Here is a 15,404-nt window from a genome sequence, read left to right on the forward strand (position 1 = left end):
TCTGTGATGAGGGACAAGGGAAGCCCCACTCCCCCACAGCCCTCCCTGTCCTTACCTTCCTCTCTCTGCCGGCCACATTTTTATTTCTAAATCTTTGAATTGAGTAGCGTCCTTGCTTTAGCTCCTACACTCAAATCCTTATTTCCTTATTAACTTTAAAGAGTACCTCTGAACCTCCCACGGGGAGAGATGAGGGACTTCACATCCCACATTCCTTTCTCCTTATTTTCAACCCCTTGTATCACTAGACCATCACGGTGTCAAACACATACACTCGTTCTCTATCTGAGGTGGAAATTTCCATGATTCGTTTATCGATCTCAGATTCGAAAAGAACATAATTAGTGTTTAAAATATTATGATTAATATTATTATTATTATAACTATTCTGTGCAGAAACAAATATTGTCATTAATCTTGTGCCATTTGTAGAAGCAAGATAAAAAAGCTGTCACCATGGGGCCCCTGGGTGGCTCAGTCAGTTGAGCGTCCGACTTCAGCTCAGGTCATGATCTTGCAGTTTGTGGGTTTGAGCCCCACGTTGGGCTCTGTGCTGACAGCTCAGAGCCTGGAGCCTGCTTTGGATTCTGTGTCTCCCTCTCTCTCTGACCCTCCCCTGCTCTCTCTCTCTCTCTCTCTCTCAGAAAAAAAAAAAAAAGCTGTCACCTTGGAGGAAGGGAGAGGACAGCCCTCTCTACTTGTCTTTGACATTTGATATCACCGCGTGGCTGTGGAGATGACCGAGCTTCCGCACACTGTTGGCTCCTGCAGTTTCCTCTTGTCCCTGCTCTGGTCTGATTTGCTCCCACAGTGGTCTTCTGGGACCACACCTTCTTATTAGGTTTCATCCACTGGCTGGATCCCATTCTTTAATTTCTTGGATTCTTTGTATGTTTTGCTGACACAGTTGACTGAGTGATTCTGCTAGGAAGTGTCTACGAACTGTACACTTTCTAAGTGCCTGTCTTGATTGGATTTTGACTGGTATAAACTAATTTTTCCTATGAGACTTAAACGGTCTGCTCCGTTCTTACCTAGTGCCCAAGGATGCTGATACGTGTCTGCTGCCATTGTGATCGTCATTCAGCAGGAAGTTGTCTTTTGTTTTGCTCTAGAAGTTTTAGAGTTCTTTCTCTATCCCTGTGTTCTGTAACTTGCTGAGGATTGGGCTGTTTATGAGTCTAGAACTACCTGATGAGCCTTTTCTGTCCAGGGCTTCTTATCATCAGACGTTTTTCTTCTCTTGTTTCCTTTCCTTCAAGTTCTCCGTTCTGTCATCCTGAAATGCTTATCACACGGATGTGGCCCTTCTGCATTAATCCTTACTGTTTATTAATTATTTTAAAAATTTTTCTATATTCTGTGTGGTGTCCATAACTTTCCCCTCTAGTTCTATTGATTTTTTTTTTCCAATCGGAATTTTTACGTTCCTGAGTTCTTGATCTCACTGCTCATTTTTTGAAGCAGTCTCTGGGGTCTCCCTGAAGAGGGAGGTTAAAATTCTTCCAAGGTGCCTTCTCTTTTCAGAATCATCCTTCTTATTTCTGGGGTCACCTTTGCTGTCCTGCTTTCGGGATGCTGATTGTCTTCAAGGGTCCAGCCGTCCTGGGTTGGCACTGGCCTTTCTGACATTTCTGAATGAAAGTGCCAGTACACAGGGCGCCTGGGTGGCTCATTCAGTTAAGCGTCTGACTTTGGCTCAGGTCATGATCTTGTGTTTCTGAGATGGAGCCCTGCATTAGGCTCTGTGCTGACAGCTCAGAGCCTGGAGCCTGTTTCAGATTCTGTGTCTCCCTCTCTCTCTGCGCCTCCCCTGCTCACACTCTGTCTCTTTCTCTCAAAAATAAATAAGCATTAAAAAACAAAAAGAAGGGGCCAATACAAGTCAGCCTTCCTGTCAATGATGCAGGCAGGCAGGGTCCCAGGACCCTGAGGCGGCCCCGCAGGACCAGCCCAGAGGGTGTTTGGCTCCACCCAGGATGGAAATCAAACAAGGAGGAAGTAAGAGCAGAGTCTATTGAATGGAGTAAATGATAACATTAGCAGATGGGAGTGTCTGGGAGACTCGGAAAAAGAGAAGCAAGTCTCCCCCCACCCCCCCGTCTCCTGGGGTTGGGGGTTTATATTGGAAAGGGGTCCCGGATATGTGTTACTTCAGGAGTCTTGCGTAGGGTCCGATCAAAGGCGAATGTCAGGTGAATAACAGATGTCATTCTATAACCACCGAAGGCAGGGGTATTGACACCAGTGGTGACTGAGGTTGGCTTGGAGCTAATGTCCTGGAGCTCCAGATCTGGTTCTTCTTAGATGTTATCAGGTGTGTGTGTGGGGGGGTGGCGCCTAGGATGAGACTCAGAGAATGATTAACTTGTTTGCTTCTCCCTTGGGACAGGAACAAAGCTACTTTGGTTTACTCAGGGGCAAGGTGACATACAGAACACGAGTAAATGGGGCCTCGAGGAGAAATGGCCGACCTGGAGCCTTTCTAAAATGGAGTCCCTTCAGGATTCCTGTGTCATCAACACCTGTGTTTGCCCCTGAACGTGAGGAATGCCTGCAAACCTTTGAAGGGGTGGGGCATGGATTCCATTTCTGCCTGGGAAAGGGTGACCAGGTTCCCCCCACCCCCCAAAAAATGCCAGAGGAAGAGGGCCTTATCCTGGGGCACCCACCCAAACCCTTAGGAAGTTGACTCCCTTAAGAGGACCTTTTCCTAGCGGTGGGAGACCCATTCAGCTGTTCCAGGTAAAGGGCTTTAGTCAGTCACCCCAAGTTCCACCCTGTGTCCATTCTGGCTCTTAGTACCTGCCATCTTGGGGTGCTCATGCTGTCCCATAGTGCATTTCTCTACCTCAGCTTTACCCTTGTGTTTTCAGCCAAGACTTGCTCTGCTCAACCTTGTCCGTCAAGATAAGCAAAATAATTCTGCCAATTGTTTTGAACCAGAGATGGTGTTTCCCTTCTTCTGTTCTGTTTTTCTGTTTGAATGTTCTTGGAGTTAACAGTACATTACAAAGATTTCCAATGTCATTAAAATTTGAGCAGACATCATTGATACACAGTTTACTCCAATATGAATGTGCATTGCTTATTGATTTCTATATTTTTAGATTTTAAAATTTTTTCTTCCTTTCCTTTATGTTTCCACCAAAAAATTTTTAAAAAGTTTATTTATTTATTTTGAGAGAAACAGTGTGAGCAAGGGAGAGGCAGAGAGAGGGAGAGTGAATCCCAAGCAGGTACCACATTGAGCCAGAGGCAGGGCTCGATCCCATGGACTGTGAGATCACCACCTGAGCCGAAATCAAGAGTCAGACACTTAACTGACTGAGCTACCCAGATGCCCCTGTGCTTCCATTTTAAATACAGTGCAATATAATTTTTTTGGCACACAAATTTTTGACCACATTTCAGCATAGATTTCAGACAATAGAGTTATTGGGTCAAAGGCTAAGAACCGGTATTTGGACTCTTAATTACATAATTGCCAAGTTGTTTTTTCTAAGCTGTTGTTTCAGCATCTACAAAGTACCCAACCGATTATATTCTCACCAATATGTTAACAACAAAAACACATACGCAAACAAAACCAGCCCACACTGAAAAAGCAGCATAAAAAATTTTTATTTCTTTGGTGACGTATGAGATCAACCATTATTTCCATGTATTTTATTAGTTGTTTGTTTTCCAGTTTTGTGAATGGTGTGTCCATGTCCTTTTTGTGCTCCCTGTTTGCCTCTTACTTTTATTTATACTGTTTATAACGCTCAGAAGTTTATATTTTTATACCGGCAAGGCTCTGAGTCTCTTCCTTTGTGAATTCTGTTGTTACACTTCAACTTTGAATGTCCTTTGACTATGAAAGAGGGGTTAGATACTTACATGTAATTCACTCTAGGTTTTGATCATTTGATTTCTTGGTCTTCTCCTTTTCAACAGTCTCTTCATCTTGTTCATGTCTTACTGCACTAAGTAGAATTTCTAGGCTTGTGTTACTTAATAGAAAAGGTGATGAGCATGTTATCTTTTTCCTCATTTGAATGGCAGTGATGGGGATTTTCAAAGTGGGATGTGTTTGGGGTCCCTTTGGATGTAGGGGGAAAAGAGAAGAAAGAAATTGCACTTCACTAATGTCCACTGTGGAAAGACACGGCCCCTCAGTTGGTCATCTTCCTGTTTGTCTGATGTGGTGGAGGTGTTCAGGACAGGTGAACCTCTATTCATGGTGGCACTGACCTTCCAGTGACTTCCTCATGCCCTGTTTCCAGTGACTTGTGACACAAACGCCTGGCTAGGGGGATTTACAGATTATACTAATTAATTTTAATTAGATGAATGCTCAAAAAAGGGGCAAGATATGTTCCAAGAAGCTCTAGCTTTGGGATCATGCAGATCATGCAGGCCCAAGTGGACCTCAAGACAGTGGCTGAGGTGGCATTTCCTGTGGTTCCCAAAAGAGACCTTCATCGGCGCTTTATGAATTAAAACACCAGCGAGCCAATCAGAGCAGATGAAAGTTGGCTGAAGCCATTGGAAAATGTGGAAAAGACTATTTAAAATGGCGATCTGTATTCACTCTCATGAATAGTGAAATCTGGCTTATATCTTCGAAATGGGATGGAAAATGACTACAGATGGCTTTTGTATCACAGTCAAATGTGGGGCTTAGTTCAGGGCAAAGTCCTTAAAAATGTTGTCAAACACAGAGAGTCACACACTTTCCGCCATCAACGGGGGAATGATCCACATTTGCTGATCCTTTCTGAGATGGCGGATGCTGTCGGCCACACACGCTTCAAGATGACACTTCGACAAAGGTTTGGGGAAGTGACTTCTCTGAGAGGAAGCTCATGCTATGGAAAGAGCATTTTGAAAATCATGTTTTTGGAAATGGTTCAACCATGATGTGATTCTGTTGCAAAAAAAAAAAAAAAAAAAAAAAGATGTGAGCATGCTATCTATAAACTCAAATCTGCAAAGCTAAAAAATCTGGAAACAGAACTTTGTCAACCGCTTAAGAAATCTTCCAAATGAAGAGATCAAGTGTTTCTTAGACCCATTTGTTAAAAATGTAAAAATGAGATTGCCTTCAGTTTGCAAAATCATCCATTGACATTAGGGAAGAAGAAACTCTACCAGCCAAATATCAGCAGAAATCTTGGTATGCCTGTAGGGTGGGAGTGCAGAGTGAATATTGTGATTTAGTAAACACTGCCAATGACATTTGTCTTCAGTTTGGATCTGTGTCTCTTTCTGAGGTGTATTTTTGGTGATGGCAGATGTTAAAATCTAGTATGGAAATACACCCAACCTACAAGCAGATCTTTAAATCACTGCATATAACAAAACGTTATGGCAATCACTTCGATAAACATGAATGATATTAAATCACATTACTTTCCATAAAAAGTCTAATTTCCGTGTTTTCAGAGAAAGATCATTCATTTAATTAAGCAGCGCTTTAAATTTATTAGTCTAGAGTTAGTTGCACATGGATGTCTCATATTTCAGAATGTTTTCGATTTGTGCTTTCTCTATTTGTTTTAATAAACTCAGAGGTTCATCTAGTTGATTGCTTCTGTTTCAATAGCCAGTTCTTTTCTCTGTTTCCTAATTCATCTTTTTCATGATTCCTGTTTTCTTAATTTATCTGTATGTGGTTGGTAGTTTTCTAAGAAGTTAGTGTTTAAGACTAATTTCGTGTTTATTTTTTTCTCTTTAGGCTAACGAAAGCAAATACCTAACATTTTATTTGACTATGACTTTGCTATATACCTCGAATTACTTCCGTTTTTGTTTTTTGAAGATAAACCTGTAATTTTAATTTAATAACTTCAATCTAGGAAGTATTGGAGAGCATATATTAACAAATTCAATTTTAACGAGCAAGTTCAAGGGATCGAATGTACAACGTGGTGATTATAGTGAATCGTATTGCATTGTGTGCTTGAAAGCTGCTAAGAGAGTAGATCTTAACTGTTCTCACCACGAAAAAGAAATGGTAATTATATGACACAATCGATGTGTTAGCTAACGCTTAGGTGATAATTGTTTTGCGATATATAAGTGCATCAAATTGACCATTGTACCCCTTAAACTTACACAGTGTTATATGTCAGGTATGTCTCAAGAAAGCTGGACAAAATATCATTTTAGCTATTAAAATATTGACTTTTATTACTGTTTCTATTTTTTTTAAGTTTACTTATTTATTTTGAGAGAGAGAGGATGGACGGAGAGAGAGAGAGGATGGACAGAGAGAGAATACCCAGGCAGGCTCTGTGCTGTCAGCGCAGAGCCCGACCAACGTAAGGCTTGATCTCATGAACTGGACCATGAGATCGTGACCTGAGCCAAAATCAAGAATCAGACGTCTAACAACTGAGCCACCCAGGCGCCCCAGACCATGATTTTACATCCTTTTGTTGAACTACCTGACATGGCTCTGTTTTCCTGACTATACTTTGGCTGGTCAAATAATTTAACGTGCAGGAAAGAGATGGAAATTCAGAGCCCAGAGAGAAGCATAGGAATAGATGTTGCTGCAGAGTAGAAAAACCCAAAAAGGCTCTGCAAGTTTGAGTTTTAGGTCCGTTCTGGGATAGCAAGTGTGGTCTTGGACCCACAACAGGCAAGAGCAGGAACTGAGACCACGGTCTGGCTGTCCTTCCTTTAAGTGGAGACGTGACTCAGTCTACCCACTGCTCGGCAAAGTGGCAGAGATGTTTATTTCTGCCCAGACAAGGGCCATAAAGGCTCCAGTGATAAATTGGAACTCAAAACCTAGAGTCAGGGAAGTGCCATCCCAATTGACACTACACATTGAGGCATTCCAAGCCAAGAATGAATGTGCAAACTGGTCCTCTGCCCGGGAGATGCCTCAGGCACCTGGGTCACAAGCATGGCTTTCTGAGCACAGGGGACTCTAAAGGCAAGAGGTGTACCTGCTGACGATGCCATGGGGATCCCCCCCATGGAAAGTAGTCGTCCACACCAGGAGACAGCTTCTCTGCTAGAAGCAAAGGAGGACGATTAGTGCCTTAAGAAATTGAGATAATAGAATGACATTCTGAAAGAAAATGTGAAAAAGTAGAAAAATAAAAGGTAAAGCAATAAAAATTGTAATCAAAGATTCAGACTCCGTGAACAATGAGAGGGGGATTTATAAAAGAACCAAATTAAACAGCCAGAAATGGAAAGCGTGGTCATTTTGGTGAAAAAGCCAGTGGACAGGTTAAGCCGTGAATTACGTTACAATTGAAAAAAGAATTGGGGATTTAATTTTGAGGAAGTTGCTTATGAGATACACAGATAAAAACATGAAAACTAGAAAGAAGAATTTGGGGTGCCTGGGGGGCTCAGTGGGTTAAGCGTCTGACTCTTGGTTTCAGCTCAGGTCACAATGTCACGGTTTGTGGGGTTGAGACCTGTGTCAGGCTCTGCACTGAGAGCATGAAGCCTGCTTAGGATTCTCTCTCTCCCTTTCTCTCTCTGCCTCCCACCCCTCAAAATAAATGAATAAACTTAAAAAAAATTAAAAAACAATTTAAGAAATGTGGACGAGACAATACTTTAACAGTTCAGATTTAGTTCAGCTCAAGTCATGACCGAGAGTTATGCGATTGAGCCCCATGTTGGGCTCCTCACTGGGTGTGGAGCCTGCTTAAGGTTCTTTCTCTCTTTCTCTGTCCCTCCCTCACTTGTGCACTTGCTGTCGTTTGTGCTCTCTCTCTTTTTCTTTCTCAAAAAAAAAAAAAAAAAAAGGAATCGAACCCAGAGGAAAGAGTGCCCACAAGAAGCAACAGTGAGCAGAGTAATTGGTGAACTTGTGGAAGAGTCTAGAAAAACTTTGGTTGTAAGTGGAACAACAACAACGATGACTGTTAATGGGATGGCTTGAATGTAAGGTTGACCTGAAATATTGGACAACATAACATGGGAGAACAAGGCAATCCAAAAGTGATCAACCAATAAATACATATGAAAAGCTAGTTCACCAAAGAGGAACCCAGAATGGCCAAAAGTCAGAGAAGAAGTTGCCTGAACTAGCAATCAAGGAAATTCAGTTAAGAAAAATGTAACAGTCTGATAATACCAAATGTTGGCAAGGCTATGGGGCAAATAAACACTCTCTTAGACTAACCACACCCATGTTTCAAAGGGTGGAGACTGATTCCTCCCTCCAGGAGTGCGGGCTCTACTTAGCCACTTGCTTCTGATGATTTGAATGTAGTGAAAGTGATGGCATGTGGTTTCCAAGAGCAAGTCATAAAAACTCCCACTGGTCTCTTGGCTCACTTCTCTGGGGGAAACCAGCTGCTGCGTCGTAAGAACACTTGAACTGCCCTACGGTGGGGCCCTCAAGGAAGTGACTTTTTGTGAAGACCCGTATGAGTTAGCCTTCTTGATAGTGGATCCTCTAGACCCAGTCAAGCCTTCTGAGGGTGGTCGCTCTGGTCAAGGTCTTGACTGCCAACTCATGAGGTCCCCTGAGCCAGAACCACCCAACTAGGCAACTCTTGATTCCTGAACCACAGAACCTGTGAGATAGTAAATATTTGTTGTTCTAAGTCATTCACTTCAGGGGCAGTTTGTTACATAGCAGTAGAAAATAAACTCATCCACTTTGGAGAGCAGTTTGGCAAAATCGTGTGATACCTTATGCAGGTATCTGGGTGGAAGATATGCCGGCAAAAGTATGCAAAGAGACACACCCGAGGATATTCACTGTAGCATACTTTTATATCAGTTGGATAATGAATAAACAAATCGCAATATATTTACACAGTGGAGAACTATGGAGCAGTTAAAAATAAATTAGGTGTATGTGTATGGATTTGGATAAATCCCTAAAATTTAATGTAGAGTGAAATGTGTGAGTTGTAAAAGCATATGTGTGGTATGATATTATTTACGTAAAGTTAAAGATACATACAGCAATACTGTAATGTATTCTATACAGTTACTTACAAATGTAGGGAGATTTAAAACATGGATGGGAAGGATGCAGTTCACAGTGGAGGCAAGGAGGTGGAGGAATGCAAGAGGTGAGCAGGGCATCAATGTAATCTATTATTTCTGTTAAAAAAATCTACACCAACTAAGGTAAAATATTAGCCTCCATTCATTCTGAGTGGTGGGTCCATGCATGCATTGTGTTATTTGCTGAATTTTCTATTTGTTTGAAGTACTCTTTCTTGCCATTCGTGGGGGTTTTCATTCTGCTACTATTTTGGGTTCTTTGCACTGCCCGCCCATTTTCCAGACCAGCTTGCCTCTCAGCATATTGGTTTTTCTTTTTGACCTGATATCGCCTCACCTACTGTGATATTTTCTTATGAATTTGCATTCTCATTTCATAGGCACCCTGCTTTCTTACTTGGTTGTAAGGACATAGCCAGAAACCGTAAAATTGTCTTCTCTCTTGGATCACATCATTGTTGACAGTGTGTCCTTTGTTCTACATCTTCTTAAAAGTGCTTCCTCCTTTAATGATGCAGAACTTTTTTATGCAGACCCCCACGTTGGTGTTTTCTGCTTACTCATTCCTGTCTGATTTGAGCTCCATCCAAGCCCCGTTTGCCAATTGGCACGGCCCCTGCAGATCTTCACAAGGGAACACAATTGTTTTATAAGTGCTTAGTCAAATGCCCGGTGTCTGGCTGGCATTCACGTAGCGCATCTTTGCTGGAGTAAGATGGGCTCTTCTTGTCTCCCTATAACTTAACTCTTGGACTGTGAGGAAAAGACGTACATTTCTGGGGTGTTGGAGATCTTCTACAGGTCTTCCTAAATCAAAAGTAAGACATGAACAACCATAATCCGCGTACGCCTTTGCCCCCAGGGTCCTTCTCACGGACATGTGGGCCTGCCTCGAATTTCGCATCTCCACGTGGAGGGGCTGTGGAGCCTCCCGTTTCTAGCCACGTTGCCTACTGGGAGGTGTGATCCTTGAGCAGCCGGAGACATTGCTTCCCAGTGGTGCTGAGGACAGTGGGGATTTGACCCAGTTTGCTTTTAAAAAGCAATTCCCACGTAGTCTGAAGGGCGATAGCCTGATGTCCTGGCTGGCCATTCCTGAGTCCCTGAAAGAGGAGAGAGTTTGGGTAGAGAAAAACCTCTTCTTAGCCATTTACCATCTGACTCTGTTCCTACTCTGATCCTAACGGTGCTGATTTGTGGAAGCTTAGTCCACAGCCCGGCATTGGTACTGTTGGGGGTATCATTATTGTTGTGTGCCTTAGGGTATTTTTAGGGGACCCTGGCAAAGGGTTGGCTAGGCTCTCTAACTTTTAGAATGCAAGGTCGACATTGCCCGTTGTATGCCCCTTATGTGTCGGGCATCTGACTAAGCACTTATAAATCAATTGTGTTCCCTTGTGAGGGTGTGCAGGGGGATGCCACCTGGGTTCACCTGTGAAGTCTCCCCTTGGTTCTGCACTCACCCCAGGCGCCTGCGGGGAGTGCAGACTTCAGCTGAGGTCATGTACTTCCTTTCCAAAGTCCATCGAAGACTTTTAAAATTCTTAAATCCTTTGAAAAAGCGTCAGAGACAAGGTAAAATGCATTTCTTTCTTTTTTAATGTTTTACTTATTTTTGAGAGAGAGAGAGAGAGAGACAGTGTGAGCAGGGGAGGGTCAGAGAGAGAGGGAGACACAGAATCCAAAGACAGTCTCCAGGCTCTGAGCTAGCTGTCAGCACAGAGCCCGATGTGGGGCTCGAACCCATGAACCGTGAGATCATGACCTGAGCCCAATTCGGACGCTTAGCCGACTGAGCCACCTGGGCGCCCCAAGGTAAAATGCATTTCTCTAGATTCCCCACCCCCCGCCGAGGTCCATTACCAGAACCTATACAACCTAAATAAAATACTTTAGAGCCTTGCTTCTCAAACTATTTGTGGGGAAGGATTAGGTGGAACATGAAGTCAACTGGTCACCTGCTTAGATATTGGGACAATGCTACAAATTGCTATAAAAATTTCTATGCTTTCGTTCACTTCCTGTCCTTATCTCAGTGCAGACCAGCAATAAGTAGAATTTTATTGGCAGTGGTCCACACATCACACTTTGGAGGAGCCCTGCTTTAGAGTCCCTGCAGAATTACATTTTGGTACAGTGTTTGTCCAGAATAATAATATCAGTCCACTGCAGTATGCCTGGGTCTTTGATACTATAGACAAAAACATGGCAGGTGCACTAGTCTGGGTTCTCCAGAGAAACGTGACCGATAGGGATACATATAGAGAGATTTATTATAAGGAATTGACTCACACGGTGATGGAGGCTGAGAGGCTCCGTGAAATGCAGCTGCCAAGTTGGAGACCCAGGAAAGCCGGTGGTGTAAGTGCCAGTCTGAGGTAGAAGATGGTGGCCCAGCTTAGCAGTTAGGTAGAGAGAACGCATTCTCCCTTCCTCTGCTTTTTTGTTCTGTTCTTGCCTCCAGCAGATTGGATGTGGCCCACCCACCTTGGGCAGGGCAGTTTTTCCCCCCCTTGAGTCTACTGATTGAAACACTAATCTCATTCAGAAATGGTCTCACAGATACACCCAGAATCATGTTCAGTCAAGTGGACACATGAAATTAACCATCCTGGAAGGGCATCGTCTCAAGTCAATGTGAGTGGGTCTCCTCTTGTTAAATCTGCCAGGAAACATGGCGGTCCCTTGACCCTAAACAGGAACTGCTCTTTCCTTCCTTCCTTCCTTCCTTCCTTCCTTCCTTCCTTCCTTCCTTCCTTCCTTCCTTCCTTCCTTCTTCCCTCCATCTTTTTAATTTTATTTCTAGTATAGTTAACACATAGTGTTATATTAGTTTCAGGTGTACAACATAGTGATTCGACAGTTCTACAGGTTACGCAGTGCTCATCAAGATAAGTGTGCTCTTGCTTCCTTTCACCTGTTTCACCCTTCCCCCTATACCTGCCCCCTTTTTAGCCTCCTGATACCTTGTCTTTGAGGTGACCATGCAGCCAGCCTCCCTGGTGCCCAGGAAGCAGACTCATCTTCAGTTCTGGTGCTTTCCATTCAAATAGCTCCTTGCTCCCGATACAGCAGGCTGCTTGCTGACGGCACGTGGCATTTGGACCCCCGGTGCCCTGCTGCTCACACATAGGTCCCTCAGCACTTGGATGCGCAATGCCACTCCGCTTCTCTTGGGAGCTCACCCTCTGCCAGGTCCTTCTTGACCCCCTCTTAATACCCCAGTGTGTTTGTTTTCAACCGAACGAATCCGTGGCCTCTTTGCCCTGCATCCTGCTTCATATAATCTTTAGCAGATAATCACCGTTATTATTGAGAGTACGTCTAGTATTAAATCCGGTGCTTTCTGTACTTTATCTTTTTTCATATTTACAAAAATACTGTCCAGTGTATATCAAAACCCATAGGTGCAGAGCAGCAGAGTGTTACTAACAGAGGTTAGCCACTTACCTGCATGGCTAACAAGGGCAAGAGCTAGAATTTCAGTCCCAACACCGGATTTGACCACACAGTTCTGATTCCTTACCATGAAACCGCCCTGCCTTACATAAAAAAAAAATTGTTCCCATGATAGTCAAATAATATCAATGAATAAAATTGCCATTGAAAAAATGTTTTTAAAAAATTTTTTTAACATTTATTTAATTTTGAGAGACAGAGCACCAGTGGGGAGGGGCAGAGAGAGAGAGGGAGACACAGAATCTGAAGCAGGCTCCAGGTTCTGAGCAATCAGCACAGAGCCCGATGCAGGGCTCGAACCAAAGACTGAGAACATGACCTGAGCTGAAGTCAGATGCTTAACTGACTGAGCCACCCAAGTGCCCCCCCAAATTTTTTTTTTTGGAAAGAAGAATCCATCTTATGGTTGCAATTTAGGATCATGTTTGTCTTTGCTAATGAACTTGGATGTGTTTCCCTCCCTTAGCCAAAGAGACTATCTTTTTTTTTTAATATATATTTTTTAACATTTATTATTGAGAAACAGAGAGAGACAGAGCATGAACAGGGGAGGGGAGAGAGAAGGAGAGACACAGAATCTGAAGCAGAGTCCAGGCTCTGAGCTGGGCTCAGAGTCTGTTGCAGGGCTTGAACACCACAAACTGTAAGGTCATGACCTGATCCGAAGTTGGATGCTTAACCGACTGAGCCACCCAGGGGCCCCAAAAGAGACCATCTTAAAGCTTGGGTTTCCCCAGGTGGCGTGGAGTGAAACTTAGTTCTTAATCACAGCAGCGGCTGTTTTTAGCTTCCTTGGAACTAAATTCATCCCTTTGTTGAACATGACTCCATTTATCCATACGCAGGGTTCACTTGCACGTTTCTTTTGCCACTATATGTGGAGCGTTTTGGGTGCAGACTGAATGTACTGAACGTGTGCCTAATTTTGTAAGCTGCGTTTTCCAGAAGCATATCATGTCGGTATATCAAATGCGATTCATTTGTGGCCAGTTTTCTCTGCAAAGTACGCGACATGTATTCTGTGGCTGAAGTGGGGAGGGGCTTGGATTGCATCGGAGTGAGTATAACCTTGACACTGTGGCTGTAAACATTTGCACAGTGTACCCAGAGCCCGGTGAAAATTTCATAATGGGCAGATGTTTATAGAATGATGAGCGGTGAAAGGGGAAAAGGATGCTTTTGCATATGTGCTGAGTGGGGGAAGAGGCAGAGAGAGAGAGAGTGGGAGACACAGACTCTGAAGCAGGCTCCAGGCTGTCAGCACAGAGCCCGACACAGGGCTCGAACCCATGAACTGCAAGATCATGACCTGAGCCAAAGTTGAATGCTTAACCGACTGAGCCACCCAGACACCCTGAAAGATTCTTGTATTTTATGCGTAAGGATAGATTCAGCTTGGAAGGGGACGTCTGACTTCTAATTAGCTGAGGACGTTTGTTTTGTTCCCCTTATAATCGTCCAATGCAGATGTGCTTTGTAACTAGCATCCTGCCGCCTGTGACTGGCTCACGGCTGTAGGTTTTGTTAGCCCGGGAGGGGTAAGTGTGGTTCGGAGCCTGATGGCTGGCTCTTGCCTCAGCCATGTGTCTGTTTTACTTTTTGGGGGCCCAGAACATTTGTGAGAGATGCCCCAGTTGTTATGATGAGTGAAAAGTACCTTTGATAGAAATAGAGAAATCAGGAAGCGTGGCCTATTTTTCAGGAAGATAATTAATTCGTTTTTAGACATCTTGAGTTTGAAATGAGAGTTTGACATCCGGTGGCAATGTCTGGTGCTTAGCTGATGATGCCTAGTGGAAATAGCACGAAGGAGGCTTGTGTTCTAGAACTGCTGCTTCTACTGACCGACGTTGCACCCCGGTTCAAGCCGCGTAACTTTTAGGGGTCTCGTTGGTTAGTTTGTACATCCACGGCTCTCAGCTCAAACAGGGACATGCTGGCGTGTGCTCTGGACTGGAGGGAGAGAGGGTGGGGGGTGCGACTCAGGGGTGTCCGGGGTGGGGGGAAAGAAGATAGGGTCCCCGCTACTGGTGCCTGCTGGCTCCAGCATCCCACGATTGGGGCAGTTGTATTCCTGTAATCACAGCTTGGACTCAGCAGTGCCTGGACGGGCCATGGGCTGCTCCCGCTTAGCATGCAGCTGCAGACTGTAGTAAGCGATAAGACTGCTCAAGTGGCTTCTGTGGAGAGTGAGGGATGTGTGGGGGAGAGAGCTCAGGGGTCGTTTCTCTCCCACAGAACCCTGGCACAGAGGCCCTCACTTCTTGCATGCCTCCGGCGGTGGGGAGATTACTCCTTTCAATGCTGCCCAGTTCACCTTCCAGAAGCTCTCTTAAGATGTGTTTTCTTACTCACAGCCTGTAATCGACTCCCCGTACTCCCTACCGATTCCCTAATTCCACTCAAAGGGGGAGCAGTCCCCTTAGCCCCCTTTCCAGATAGGGAAGCAGAACATTCTTCCTGACATCCTCAGCGGCTCTCTCGCTCCCTTTCTAACTGCCTTGTGTTTCTCTGCTGCACTTGCTCCTCCAGTCTCCTTACGCTGCCTCCTTCCTCCCTCTTTCCTTAGCCTGCATCGCCCTGCTGGGAGCTCTTAAGCCCCAGGGCTGGTGTCTGGGTAGAGGAGCTTTGCTGGTCGAAGGGATGCTGTAATTCCCTGTAAGATTCTGGAAGCTGCTTTGTCCTGGGACACCTGAGTGCCACGCACCTTTCCGGCGGGGCGGGTGGTGTGAGCGGCGTCTCAGAGGGCTGTGCCCATGAGTTGCTTTGGGCAGCAGGTGTCCGCATCCCAGCCAGGCAGAAGGCTGCAACGTGTTTACATAGGGCCTGCCGTTTCCTACCCGATTCGGGTGCTGTGTGAGTGGCCCCCCTGCTTTACCTGGGAAGAGCCAAACCCTTGGATGTTCACACGGTCACAGCTAAGACGCCCGGTGCCTGGGGAGCTCAGCACTTCTGGGGTGTGC

The 15,404-nt window shown here is 44.6% G+C and overlaps 1 protein-coding gene across 1 annotated transcript in view; it reads left to right on the plus strand.

Annotated features, from left to right (window-relative positions):
• CALN1 (calneuron 1) overlaps positions 1-15,404 on the plus strand; it is a 483,031-nt gene that overhangs the window by 90,724 nt on the left and 376,903 nt on the right. The window lies entirely within an intron of this gene.

Source organism: Hyaena hyaena, unplaced genomic scaffold, assembly GCF_003009895.1.
Source record: "Hyaena hyaena isolate Hyena2069 unplaced genomic scaffold, ASM300989v1 scaffold_135, whole genome shotgun sequence".
NCBI classification, from domain to species: domain Eukaryota; kingdom Metazoa; phylum Chordata; class Mammalia; order Carnivora; family Hyaenidae; genus Hyaena; species Hyaena hyaena.